The 14123-nt window shown below is 39.8% G+C and overlaps 1 long non-coding RNA gene across 3 annotated transcripts; it reads left to right on the top strand.

Annotated features, from left to right (window-relative positions):
- The first annotated feature begins 247 nt into the window (after positions 1-247).
- On the top strand, positions 248-4540 carry LOC123092372 (uncharacterized). 3 transcript variants are annotated; one of them, XR_006444514.1, is made up of 7 exons: positions 251-716; positions 846-1024; positions 1104-1154; positions 1352-1429; positions 2208-2321; positions 2888-4122; positions 4339-4540. It is a non-coding gene; the product is annotated as an uncharacterized lncRNA (long non-coding RNA). The 3 variants fall into 3 exon arrangements; XR_006444515.1 differs by having other exon boundaries at positions 248-716; positions 2208-2333; positions 2888-4540; XR_006444513.1 differs by having other exon boundaries at positions 2888-4540.
- The last annotated feature ends 9583 nt before the right edge of the window (positions 4541-14123 follow it).

Genomic DNA, 14123 nt, shown 5'->3' with positions numbered 1-14123 from the left:
GCTAGCCAACTCACCTCCAGGAGGCTTCCCCGATTTCAGACTTCGTTGGCAGATCGTGGTCAATCTGGTATTTGACTTCGTTTGGGCCGTTAGATGCTCGTTGCTCTCGCTGGTGATTTTGACCGCGTGGTAAGTTCTCATGCACAATGACTGGTGGGCTCGTGTTCTGTGCCTGTTGGCTGGGTGATCCGTTTCGAGGTGTAGGTGCGCCCTCTCCCCGCACGCCGCGTGCGCGTCGCGCCATTTGCGGGGGCGTGGGTGCCCTGCCCTCGAAACCCCCATCGACCCAATCCAATCGCCCGCACGCCGCAACCCTTCCTCCCTCCTCGATCTCTCTCCCTCAGCCGCCACGAACCCTAGCCCCCTTTCCTACCATCCCGCGGTCGCTGCCCCTGCTCCATCCGACCTCCATCCTCTCCCATGTCGCCGCCCCTCTTCTCCCCGCTCACCTCGGCCACCTCCTCTCCTCCGCCGTGTCATCGGCCCCCTCCCTCCTCTCAGTCCCGTGCCAGCCACCTCCCAAACCCTAGCCCCCGTTTCCCTTGATCCCCACAGTTACTGCATCCACAGCCACCCGCTCAGCGAGGCCGAAGACCGGGCAGCGGACGCCTCACGGGGTGGAGGAGAAGCCGACGATAGGGAAAAGCAGCATTTTCATGGATGAGATCCTGACGGCTGAAGATGGTGCGCACGGGAGGAGCTTGGAAGATGTCAAGGTGAGCTTGGCCGCTACCTCTCCTCTCATCTCCTCGTTTCCTCCCAATTCTTCGATCTGGAGTTGGCGGTCGCCGGCGCCACGGGGTGATAGTGGCCGTCACCTTTCCTCACCTCCTCTCATGTTCCAGTGGTGGCGTCGCCGGGGATGAGGGGAGCCGCGGCTGTAGCAGGCGGTGATGCTAGCGAAGCGGTGGTCCATGGTGCCTTCGTCGTTGTCATCCTCGACAGAAGGTGAGGCCAAGATGGATCTCAACATTCTTTGTGATATTCGTCATCCATGGAAGATGCAGAAGAAAAACTCATGCAGGTTCCCCTGTTGTTTCCCTTGGTTCTTTAATCTAATTTGGATATCTTGTTTTATGTTTTTCTAAACATGATGTGTGCAGATCGAATGAAGAAGAGAAGAGGAAGAATCTTGAGGAAGAGGAAAAAACAAGGTGAGCTCTATCTCTAATCTGCCTAGATAGTTTTCATTCCCAAGTTATACTCTAAATCATGTATATGGACAAATTAATGGGTCTGATAGTGAATGCTCTTTCTGTTTTTTATTGGTTCATTTCTTGGTTATTTACTACTCTCACTTCAGGATGCTTATTCATTCTTCTTACCTGCATTTCTCCCTCACTCCAATCAGGCAATGGGACTATTGACTGGGTACAAGAGCTTCTTCAGAAAACCCACGCTGCTTTTCTAAATCGCAATTTTGTTCAAGGTAAAACCAGCCAAGCCGGAGACTACGACAACCCTTTTTGCAATATATAGTTGAGAGAATTCGGCCCTGCTACTATAGCTGGAGACTATTACTATTGTCAATTATAAAAATTATATTCTTCTATGATTTAGTGAAGTCGGGAGGAAAGTGTTGTGCAAAGGCAGAAGCTTTTGTAGTTGTGGTGTTCTTAATAATGGCACTGAAGGCCGAAAAACATAGATTTGGACAGGTTTTATCCGTGTAAAAAACACAAAAGAAGAGCTTTTGCATGATATTAAAAACAATCTTGGTTTGGTTCTAGAAAAACAAATCAGTTTTCTGAACCCTGCTACTGTCACTATGGTTGCTATTTTCATTTTTGTTGCAGAACAGTTCTCTCATGGTGTTTCTATTAGCTGTGAGGAACGTTGAGCTAGCTTTTGTCTTGAATCTCTTAGGTGTTATGTGGAGGTTGGACTTGCCAGTGAGCTAAATGGCCCATTGGAACTGCTTGTTTGACCTTTTAAAATGGTTTGGTGGTGCAGATAAGTTTGGCCACAACCCATTGGATTTAGATTTTAGGTGGGCGTGTGAAACAATTTCTTAGGCAGGTTATTTTTTTCTTAAGCAAGGCATATAGGTAGCATGGGGAACGATTTCTCGAGTAGGTTTATTTGTTTGTTATTATATTTGGGTACTTATTTCCTGATGTTTTTTTAGGGTCTCTGTATAACATGGTAAAGTTGCTGGTACGATTTTGGAGGCAACACTGATATTTTTCTGCCGACTTTGTGGACAGGCTAACAATGAAAATTTTATCTGTAAAATATGGTGATCCCTATAGTGTTATTTCTGAAGCTTCGCTGTGCTTGCTTTCCCCCAACAAGCAGTAATCCAAGCACGGGTGCATCAGGTACTATATCATGTGAGAAAATCAAACTGCTCATTCATAAGACAGGATTTCCGCTCACATTTATCATGCTTCGACACTCACAAAATAAATACTTGGGCAATTGCTCTGTTTTATATTGCGAGCCTTAATTTGTGGTGGTAGTAGCATAGTTTGCGTTTATTTGAAAACCAGCACTAAATCACCATTATGCCTTAAAGTGGCTCTTTTTTATATTGTACTCGTTGTTAATATGGTATCTTCTAAACTATTTTATAGAATTTTCAGTTGTGTTTATACTACATTCTCTTATAAATTTACATTACAGTATCTTCTAGCAAATATACTGAATCACTATTATGCCTTGTATGCATGTTTTGGTAAAAAAAATGAGTTGAAGTCTTTAACAATCCTGTTCAGACCCTCTCTCTGTTACACATTTGCATGAAAAGACAAAAGTAAAAGGGAAAAACTCACTTTGGGTTCATATGGTGCAGACCAACAACAAAACGATTGTTAATGAAAGGTTTAAGTGCACGTATACTCAAAACAAGGTCTTTTGTCTAATTGGTTGGATAACTTCTTTTCAGGTCTGTGTGGATTTCCACAATAACACCACCTCCAACTTTCTCATTTCCCCAGCTCTGCATACAAGTTCCAAACTAGGTATACCAATCTTGTTATCACTTGTTCAGTCATGTTCTAATTTATGCCTTTTCACCTGCATGTAGTGAGGCAGTGTGTGGAATTTAGGTGATGGTTTGAACAAATTACAATGATGTAGTCCTGTAGATCAGTATAGGTCACCGGCTTTACATTGTGGTCAGCGTGTTGTAAGTACTTTGGGAAACAAGTTCTGGAGTAAGTTTATCTGCTTGCTCACATTTTAATACTTGATTGATGTCCTGATAATTTGTGAAGTTCTGTGTACCATGTGATAAGCTGCACATCAGGTTGCATAGCAGCTTGTTTGTTGCTTTTAGGATGTGCATGTACCCAGGTGGATCAAATACAGATACCAATCATATATTATTATTTTTACTCGTGTGTTTTTCTTGTGCCTGCCAACATTTCAAAAATTGATTATATCATTCAGATGTATTCAGGATGGGTTTCTGTGATCGAAAAAAAATCATCTGGCATGGCTTTCTTTTTACATACAAAACTAAGTGTGGAGCAGTGTATATGTTCATTGCTTTCTTATCACATTGCATTTGTCGGAGGTGCCGTACTGATTTGAAGGAAATGCTTTTATATTTCCAAGTTGATCAACTACACAGGACACAGCTTCTGATCCTAAAGCCTTTCTTTAAAAGGGGCTGGTCAATGCAGCTCCATATTGTGCTATCTTGCTATTGGGCTCTTTTTTGTTACTTAAAATGGTCAGATATCTCTGATGTTAAATTCGTGGTTGATTGCTTATATCCAAAATAACTATGTTAGTACACTGAAGCCAATTTCTACATTGTTAGTGAAGTTGGATAAATAGTTTTTGTGCCACTAAGATGTATATGTGCACTGCATTCTAACCCTGTAAATTTGTTGTGCTATTAGTTTAATCCGGAATATAATTATGTTAGTACACTCTGCAATATAATTATGTTATATTCTGCTTTTGTCAGTTTGCTGGTCCATATTAATTTCCTCGAGCTTATTTTCACATCTCGTCATATTTACACCTCTCCGCCGACTGCCACCTATCATGGAGGGAGATGGCTTGGCCAGGCCGTCAACACCCATCGGCAACTTCCGGCAGGCGCCGTCCCGTTCTTCCTCCCCTTACTCTGATGCATTCATGGCCAAAATCATTAGCAGGGGCAAGAAGGTTAAGCACCAATTATGGTTAAAAGCTTTGTCTCTTTTGTGTACTATGCGTTTGCTGGTCAGCTTACGAATTCAAATAATACGACTATTGCAATGCATCTTACTACGTGTGTATTTATTTGCATTGATATTTTCTCCTCCTTAGGCTCCAAATCGTTTGTGGGTCATTAATTATTGTGCATTATTGATGATTAATTTGCAATTTAAATGACAACAGGGCTGGGTTTTATAAGTGCAATGGCTTGAAATGTGACCTTCCAGTCAAGAAATTTCCTCAGTCATAAGCTTATGTGAAGAATGATGTAATTAAGTTAGCAATTTACAGTTGTCTTTGATCATTGTAATTGAATTGTCAATTTGAAGTTCTCTCGAATAATGAGTTACTCCCTCAATTTTACAATAGAGATAATTTGTCAAAATTTTGTTTTTGTGATGTTTGTGGTCTTCTCTTTTCTCTTTTTTGATTTGTATTGGATATGCTACTCGCATATTTGAACATGCATAGGGCCTCTCAGTCTTTATAAAAATCCATTGATGGAAGCCTGGGAGGGCCGAGATGAACATTCGGCTCCCTGGGTCTAAGCCATCGAGATGGTAGGGACGATGTTTCCATGTTATCTACTCTAGCAGCCTGACAAAGCATTTAAAAACCATGGATCCTTTGCTCCAAAGGCCGCAAAATGATCAAGGTGATGTCTACGACCTCCTCCTAGATGTATTAAACTCAATCTCATGTTTGGTTTTCTTCCCTTTTCTCTTCTAATGATGTAATTTCTTTTACAAAGATAACACCATGTTTGTTGTAATGCCTTATTTGATGTAAGATCCCTTTTCTACTTTGAATGAATTTACTGCATATATTTCTTATTTGGTTTAGTTCATCATTCAGAGAAGATGGAATATTTTTGTCCTTCACAGGTTAAATGAGCATTGCGTAGTCCTTCACAGGTTAAATGAGCATTGCGTAAAAGTATGTATAATAATAATCATAATGAGAGAGGGGTATGCTTCTCTCTCTCTCTCTCTGGGCAAATGTTACTTTAGACAACATGTACTAAGAAATAAAAACTCTGGAAATGTGTTTGAATCACACAAAAAGAGTTGGTAGTTCTTATTCATACTTGAAACACGTGAGGCTCTGCAAATTAAACCATGTTTTTTTTCAAGGCGCATATGGATTTAGCAGATGACAACAAAATTGACTATATATACATGGCCTGTCCTTAGTAAAAGAAACTATTTTCATCGCGAACATGACTTTAGTTGAAGGTTCTTGCAGCATGAAACTATTTCATCGACAACATGTCTTCAGCAGGTCTCTGCGCCATTCGGCGCAACGGGTCAACTAGTAGAATCATTAAATAAGCAAACATAATCAAACAATGCAAACATAATAGCAATCTGCCTAAACAGAATAGTCTGTAAAGAATGCAAGAGGAACCATACTTATTTAACTCTAAAAATTCTGAAAATTTACCACGTTATAGAGAATTTATCATAGTTTATTCTACAAAAAATTCAACATTTTATCACATTCCGACTTTCTAGGGAACTTTTGCAGTAGCGACAAACTTTCTGTTTTGAAACAGCAACTCATATACTTGCAAATTGTGCATGGTGAAGGCTATCCGTGACACTTTTATTGAAATAAAAGATACAAAACCTTATTCTAAATAACAGCAAGCAAATACTAATAAAATAAAATGACTCTCCAAGCAAAACACATATCATGTGGTGAATAAAAGTATAGCTCCAAGTAAAGTTATCGATGAACGAAGACGGAAGAGGGGATGCATCCGGGGCATCCCCAAGCTTAGGCTCTTGGTTGTCCTTGAATATTACCTAGGGGTGCCTTGGGAATCCCCAACCTTAGGCTTTTTCCACTCCTTATTCCATAGTCCATCGAATCTTTACCCAAAACTTGAAAACTTCACAACACAAAACTCAACAGAAAACTCGTAAGCTCCGTTAGTATAATAAAGCAAATTACCACTTAGGTACTGTTGTGAACTCATTCTAAATTTATATTGGTGTTTTATCTACTGTATTCCAACTTCTTCATGGTTCATACCCTCCGATACTACTCATAGATTCATCAAAATAAGCAAACAACACATAAAAAACAGAATCTGTCAAAAACAGAATAGTCTGCAGTAATCTGGAAACATTCCATACTACTGTAACTCCAAAAATTCTGAAAACTTAAGAAAATCTAGGCAATTTGTATATCAATCTTGTGTAAAAAATTCAGATCAAAATCACGCATATGTGATTTTTGAAAATTATTTTAGTGGGTGCAAAAGTTTCTGTTTTTCAGCAAGATCAAATCAACTATCGCCATAGACCATCCCAAAGGTCTTACTTGGCACTTTATTGAAATAAAAGCTATAAAACATGAATACTACAATATCATAATCATGTGAACATACAAAAACAATAGGGGTAAATATTGGGTTGTCTCCCAACAAGCGCTTTTCTTTAATGCGTTTTTAGCTAAGCATGATGATTTCATTGATGCTCGCATAAAAGATAAGAATTGAAACATAGAGAGAGCATCATGAAGAATATGACTAGCACATTTAAGCCCAAACCACTTCCTATGCATAGGTACTTTGTGAGCAAACAATTTATGGGAACAAGAATCAACTAGCATAGGAAGACAAAACAAGCATAACTTCAAAACTTTCAACACATAGAGAGGAAACTTGATATTATTGCAACTCCTACAAGGATATATTCCTTCCTCATAATAATTTTCAGTAGCATCATGAATGAACTCAACAATATAACTATCACATAAAGCATTCCTTTCATAATCCATAAGCATGGAAATTTTATTACTCTCCACATAAGCAAATATATTCCCATGAATAGTAGTGGGAGCAAACTCAACAAAATAACTGTCATGTGAGGCATAATCCAATTGAAAATTAAAATCATGATGACAAGTTTCATGGTTATCATTATTCTTTATAGCATACATGTCATCACAATAATCATCATAGATAGCAACTTTGTTCTCATAATCAATTGGGACCTCATCCGAAATAGTGGAATCATCATTAAATAAAGTCGTGACCTCTCCACATCCACTTTTATCATTATAATAAGATTCAACACTCTCCAAAATAGTGGGATAACTATTATCTAAAGTTGAAACTCTTCCGAACCCACTTTCATAAATATTGCAATCATCATAAGTAGGAGGCATTCTATCATCATAATAAAAAAATTCATCAAAACTTGGGGAACTAAAAATATCATCTTCATTAAACATAGCATCCCCAAGCTTGGGAGAAACATTAATTGCAGCAAATAAATTCTCAAACATGTCACTCTCATCAAACATAGCATTCCCAAGCTTTGGCCTTTGCATATCATAAGCATAATCACTCTCATCATTAATAGTGTGAATAGCACCAATAGTATAACAATTATTATCATCACAAATTTCTAAGTTGATGCCAAAAAGATTTTCAAGATTACAAGAAGTATCATTATTTTCCCAATTATAATCATCACAATGAGTAATAGGAATAACAAAATCATCCTCAATAGTTTCTTCGGACATTGTACCATAAGGCAAAGAATCAATATCATTGTCAAGTATATCATCATCCACATTTATTTTTGATTCACTCTCAAGAGGCATAACAATAATATGGGAAACATCATTTAGGAGAGATACCTTTATATATTTGCTTTTCTGTCTTTTCTTTTTCTTCTTCACATCATGTGTGGGTTTAATGACCTTTTTGGATCTCCTTATTGATGAGATTGGTTGCATTGGAAGCTCATTCTCGTAACCTATTTCATCACGAGAGACAATAGGAGGGGAAGTGGAGAGCTTTACCCTTTCATTAGTATTTCTTTTATATTCTAATAGTTTTCCCATCTTTCTATAGTTGGCAATATAAGCATTCTCATTGCAATTTACCACGCAAAACATATAGATTTCTTTAAGAGTAGTTTCAGCATGGTCCGTGAATATAAATGCTTCAAACCAACCATTTTTATGTGACAATTCTTCACACCCCAAAAATAAACAAAGTTCATTATAAAGTTCAAGGGTGATCAAGTCATTGCAATATTTGGTAACGATTTGACCATGAAAAAGTATGCACTGAAAATTAAGATGACCAACTCTATTACAAAGTTCACAAGTAATGGGATGAAGAGAGAATAATATTGTAGCAAATTTATCTATCACCTTAAGCCACCGATTGGTTTCATCATGTTTATGCTTCTTACAAAACCTATCATCCCTATAAGGCATCTATTCACAAACTCTATGCACTCCACAAAAATTGACATGCTTATAAGAAACAACTTTATCATGACTAGTGCAATCATCATTAGTACTTTGGATGTTCATAGAATTTATACTAACAACATTGCAATCATGCTCATCATTCAAAGATTTAGTGCCAAACATTTTATTGCATTCTTCTTCTAACACTTTGGCACAGTTATCGAAACCTTATTTTCATGAAAGACATTAAAAAGATGAAGTATATGAGGCAACCTAAATTCCATTTTTTGTAGTTTTCTTTTATAGACTAAACTAGTGATAAAACAAGAAACTAAAAGATTCGGTTGCAAGATCTAAAGATGTACATTCAAGCACTAACCTCCCCAGCAACGGTGCCAGAAAAGAGCTTCGTTGACGGGATGTGAGTGCCGCTTACCTAGCCTCCCTGGCAACGGCGCTAGAAAAGAGCTTGATGTCTACTACGCAACCTTCTTCTTGTAGACTCGTGTTGGGCCTCCAAGCGCAGGGTTTTGTAGGACAATAGAAAATTTCCCTCAAGTGGATGACCTAAGGTTTATCATTCTGTGGGAGGCGTAGGATGAAGATGGTCTCTCTCAAACAACCCTGCAACCAAATAACAAAGAGTCTCTTGTGTCCCCCAACACACCCAATACAATGCTAAATTGTATAGGTCCACTAGTTTGGCGAAGAGATGGTGATACAAGTGCAATATGGATGGTAGATATAGGTTTTTGTAATCTGAAAATATAAAAACAGCAAGGTAGCAAGTGGTAAAAGTGAGCGAAGACGGTATTGCAATGCTTGAAAACAAGGCCTAGGGTTCATACTTTCACTAGTGCAAGTTCTCTCAACAATGATAACATAATTGGATCATATAACAATCCCTCAACGTGCAACAAACAGTCACTCCAAAGTCAATAATAGCGGAGAATAAACGAAGAGAATATTGTAGGGTACGAAACCGCCTCAAAGTTATTCTTTCTGATCGATCTATTGGGCTATTCCTAAGAGACACATCAACCAAAACCCTAATGTCACCTAGATACTCCAGTGTCACCACAAGTATTCGCGGGTTTGATTATACGATATGCATCACACTATCTCAGATTCATCTATTCAAACCAACACAAAGAACTTCAAAGAGCGCCCCAAAGTTTCTACCAGAGAGTCAAGACGAAAACGTGTGCCAACCCCTATGCATAAGTTCACAAGGTCACAGAACCCACAAGTTGATCACCAAAACATACATCAAGTAGATCACGTGAATATTCCATTGTCACCATAGATAAGCACATGCAAGACATACATCAAGTGTTCTCAAATCCTTAAAGACTCAATCTGATAAGATAACTTCAAAGGGAAAACTCAATCCATTACATGAAGGTAGAGGGGGAGAAACACCATATGATTCAACTATAATAGCAAAGCTCGCGGTACATCAAGATCATGCCATATGAAGAACACGAGAGAGAGAGAGAGATCAAACACATAGCTACTGGTACATACCCTCAGCCCCGAGGGTGAACTACTGCCTCCTCGTCATGGAGAGTGCCGGGATGTTGAAGATGGCCACCGGTGATGATTCCACCCTCCAGCAAGGTGCCGGAACAGGGTCCCGATTGGGTTTTCGTGGATACAGAGGCTTGCGGCGGCGGAACTCCCGATCTCGGTTTTGTTCTGGGGTTTTGGGGATTTATAAGAGGTGCTGGCGTCAGGAACAAGTCAGGGGGCCCACGAGGCGACGACAAGGACGGGGGGGCGTGCCCTCCACCCTTGTGGTGGCCTCGGGACTCCTCTTCGATAACTTTTCGTTCTAGTATTTTTTCTATTTTCCAAAAATATTCTCCGTAAACTTTAAGGTCAATTGGACTCTGTTTGATATTCCTTTTCTGCGAAACTCAAAAACAATGAAAAAACAGAAACTGGCATTGGGCTCTAGGTTAATAGGTTAGTCCTAAAAATCATATAAAATAGCATATAAAAGATCCAAGATAGATATATAACAGCATGGAACAATCAAAAATTATATATACGTTGGAGACGTATCAGTGAACCCCATAATTTCAGCTATAAATTGTTGTTCAAAGTTCTGTTGTGCAGACATATTTGTCTGCGCCTGCTCTCTTTGACGTTCATAGTAGGGGAAGATATTTTATTCTTGAGAGCAAGGCCCAAGCTCATAACGCGGCGGTTGTGGCCGCACGGCAGGCTGAGGCATCCGCACCAAGAGCCTCTATGAGCTATAACTCCGATCACTATGCAGGCTACTGACTAATTACCAAGTTAGGCCAAAAGCCTAAGCTTGGGGGATACTGAGGAGAATAACACAATGAAAATGTTGAGTGGCTCTCATATGCATTATTGTTGATCTAACAAAGAGCCCATTTTACCTTGTCTTCTCCTGTTGAATAAAATCTTTGCAGATTCTAGCTTAGTCCATGGCACTCTTGCACTATTATTATTTTCATATCATTCGGTCGTGCAAGTGAAAGGCAATAATGATGATATTTGATGAACTGGCCACGCCAGAGAGAAACGGGTATGAACTCAACTTGTTATGTTTTTGTAAATATGTTTAACCTAGTATCCATGATTTAGCCTATTATGATCAAACATGTTTGCAATGACAATTAGAGATTATAGTCTTTCATTGCCATGCATAAGTAGCTAGGAGTGGATAATGATTTATCTTGGATGTCAACATTAAGTTAAAATGTTTGTGATCTAGTACGACGATATGATATCCTCCTCTGCATGTTCGAGTGGCTTGACTTGCCACATGTTCATGCATGTAGTTGATGTTGGAGAATGTAGCATGCAATTCCAAAAAATTTCCTACGATCATGCAAGATCTATCTAGGAGATGCATAACAACGAGATGGGGAGAGTGTGTCCACGTACCCTCGTAGACCGAAAGCATAAGCGTTAGTTAATGTGGTTGATTTAGTCGAACGTCTTCACGATCCAGCCGATCCAAGTACTGAACGTCACCTCCGGGTTCAGCACACATTCAGCTTGATGATGTCCCTCAAACTCTTGATCCAGTAGAGGGTCGAGGGAGAGTTCCGTCAGCATGATGGCGTGGTGACGGTGTTGATGACGTGATCCGCGCAGGGCTTCGCCTAAGCACTACGATGCTATGACCGGAGGAGTAAACTGTGGAGGGGGGCACCACACACGGCAAAGAGAACAATTGATGTGTCTTTGGGGTGCCCCCTGCCACCATATATAAAGGAGGGAGGAGGAGGCCAGCCACCAGGGGCGCTCCAAGGGAGGGGGAGTCCTACTAGGACTCCACTCCTAGTAGGATCCCCCCCCTCTTTATTCCCTTCTTACGGAGGTGGAAAGGGGGAAGGAGAGGGAGTAGGAGAAGGAAAGGGGGGTGGCGCCCCCTTTCCCTAGTCCAATTCAGCCTCCTCCCTTGTGGGGGTGCACCAGCCCATTGTGGGCTGGTTAGCCTCCCTCCCATGGCCCATATGGCCCATATCTTCCACTGGGGTGTTCCGGTAACCCTTCCAGTACTCTGGTTCATACCCGATACACTCCGGAACCCTTCCTGTGTCCAAATACCACCTTCCAATATATCAACCTTTACCTATCGACCATTTAGAGACTCCTCGTCATGTCCGGGATCTCATCCGGGATTCCAAACAAACTTCGGTCACCAAAACACATAACTCATAATACAAATCATCATCGAACGTTAAGCGTGCGGACCCTACGGGTTCGAGAACTATGTAGAAATGATCAAGACACATCTCCGATCAATAACCAATAGCGGAACCTGGATGCTCATATTGGCTCCTACATATTCTACGAAGATCTTTATTGGTCAAACCGCACAACAACATACGTTGTTCCCTTTGTCATCGGTATGTTACTTGCTCGAGATTCGATCGTCGGTATCATCATACCTAGTTCAATATTGTTAACGGCAATCTTTACTCATTATGTAATGCTTCATCCCGCAACTAACTCATTAGTCTCATTGCTTGCAAGGCTTATAGTGATGAGCATTACCGAGAGGGTCCAAAGATACCTCTCCGATACACGGAGTGACAAATCCTATTCTCGATCTATGCCAACCCAACAAAGACCTTCAGAGACACCTATAGAGCATCTTTATAATCACCCAGTTACGTTGTGACATTTGATAGCACACAAGGTGTTCCTCCGGTATTCGGGAGTTGCATAATATCATAGTCAGAGGAACATGTATAAGTAATGAAGAAAGCAGTAGAAATAAAACTGTAACGATCATTATGCTAAGCTAACGGATGGGTCTTGTCTATCACATCATTCTCTAATGATGTGATCCCGTTCATAAAATGACAACACATGTCTATGGTCAGGAAACATAACCATCTTTGATTAACGAGCTATTCAAGTAGAGGCATACTAGGGACACTTTGTTCTGTCTATGTATTCACACATGTATCAAGTTTCCGGTTAATACAATTCTAGCATGAATAATAAACATTTATCATGATATAAGGAAATATAAATAACAACTTTATTATTGCCTCTAGGGCATATTTCCTTTAGTCTCCCACTTGCACTAGAGTCAATAATCTAGTTCACATCGCCATGTGTTTTAACACCAATAGTTCACATTTGTATGTGATTAACACCCATACTTCACATCGCCATGCGATCAACAACCAAAGGGTTTACTAGAGTCAATAATCTAGTTCACATCGCTATGTGATTAACACCCAAAGAGTACTAAGGTGTGATCATGTTTCGCTTGTGAGAGAAGATTAGTCACTGGGTCTGCTAAATTCAGATCCGTATGTATTTTGCAAATTTTCTATGTCTACAATAATGCTCTGCATGGAGCTACTCTAGCTAATTGCTCCCACTTTCAACAAGTATCCAGATTGGGACTCAGAGTCATCTAGACTAGTGTAAAGCTTACATCGACGTAACTATTTACGACGAACTCTTTATCATCTCCATAACCAAGAAATACTTCCTTAGTCCTCTTAGGTAACTAAGGATAACTTTGACCGCTATACAGTGATCTACTCCTGGATCACCATCGTACCCCCTTGCCAAACTCATATCAAGGAACACAACTGGTCTGGTACATAGCATGGCATACTTTATAGAACCTATGACTGAGGCATAGGGAATGACTTTCATTCTCTTTCTATCTTCCGCCGTGGTCGGGCTTTGAGTCTTACTCAACTTTACACCTTGTAATACAGGCAAGAACTCCTTCTTTGACTGATCCATTTTGAACTCTTTTAAAATCTTGTCAAGGTTTGTACTTGTTGAAAAATCTTATCAAGCGTCTTGATCTATCTCTATAGGTCTTGATGCCCAATATGTAAGCAACTTCACCAAGGTCTTTCTTTGAAAATGTCCTTTCAAACTCTTCTTTATGCTTTCCAGAAAACTCTACATCATTTCTGATCAACAATATGTTATTCACATATACTTATCAAAAAGGTTGTAGTGCTCCCACTCACTTTCTTGTAAATACATGCTTCACCGCAAGTCTGTATAAAACTATATGCTTTCATCAACTCATCAAAGCATATATTCCAACTCTGAGATGCTTGCACCAGTCCATAGATAGATCGCTGGAGCTTGCACACCTTGTTAGTACATTTAGGATCGACAAAACCTTCTGGTTGCGTCATATACAACTCTTCTTTAAGAAATATCCATTTAAGAAATGCAGTTTTGACATCCATTTGCCAGATTTCATAAAATATGGCAAT

The sequence above is a fragment of the Triticum aestivum genome, chromosome 4B, assembly GCF_018294505.1.
Source record: "Triticum aestivum cultivar Chinese Spring chromosome 4B, IWGSC CS RefSeq v2.1, whole genome shotgun sequence".
NCBI lineage: Eukaryota > Viridiplantae > Streptophyta > Magnoliopsida > Poales > Poaceae > Triticum > Triticum aestivum.
This window is presented reverse-complemented; position numbering and strand designations above follow the sequence as displayed.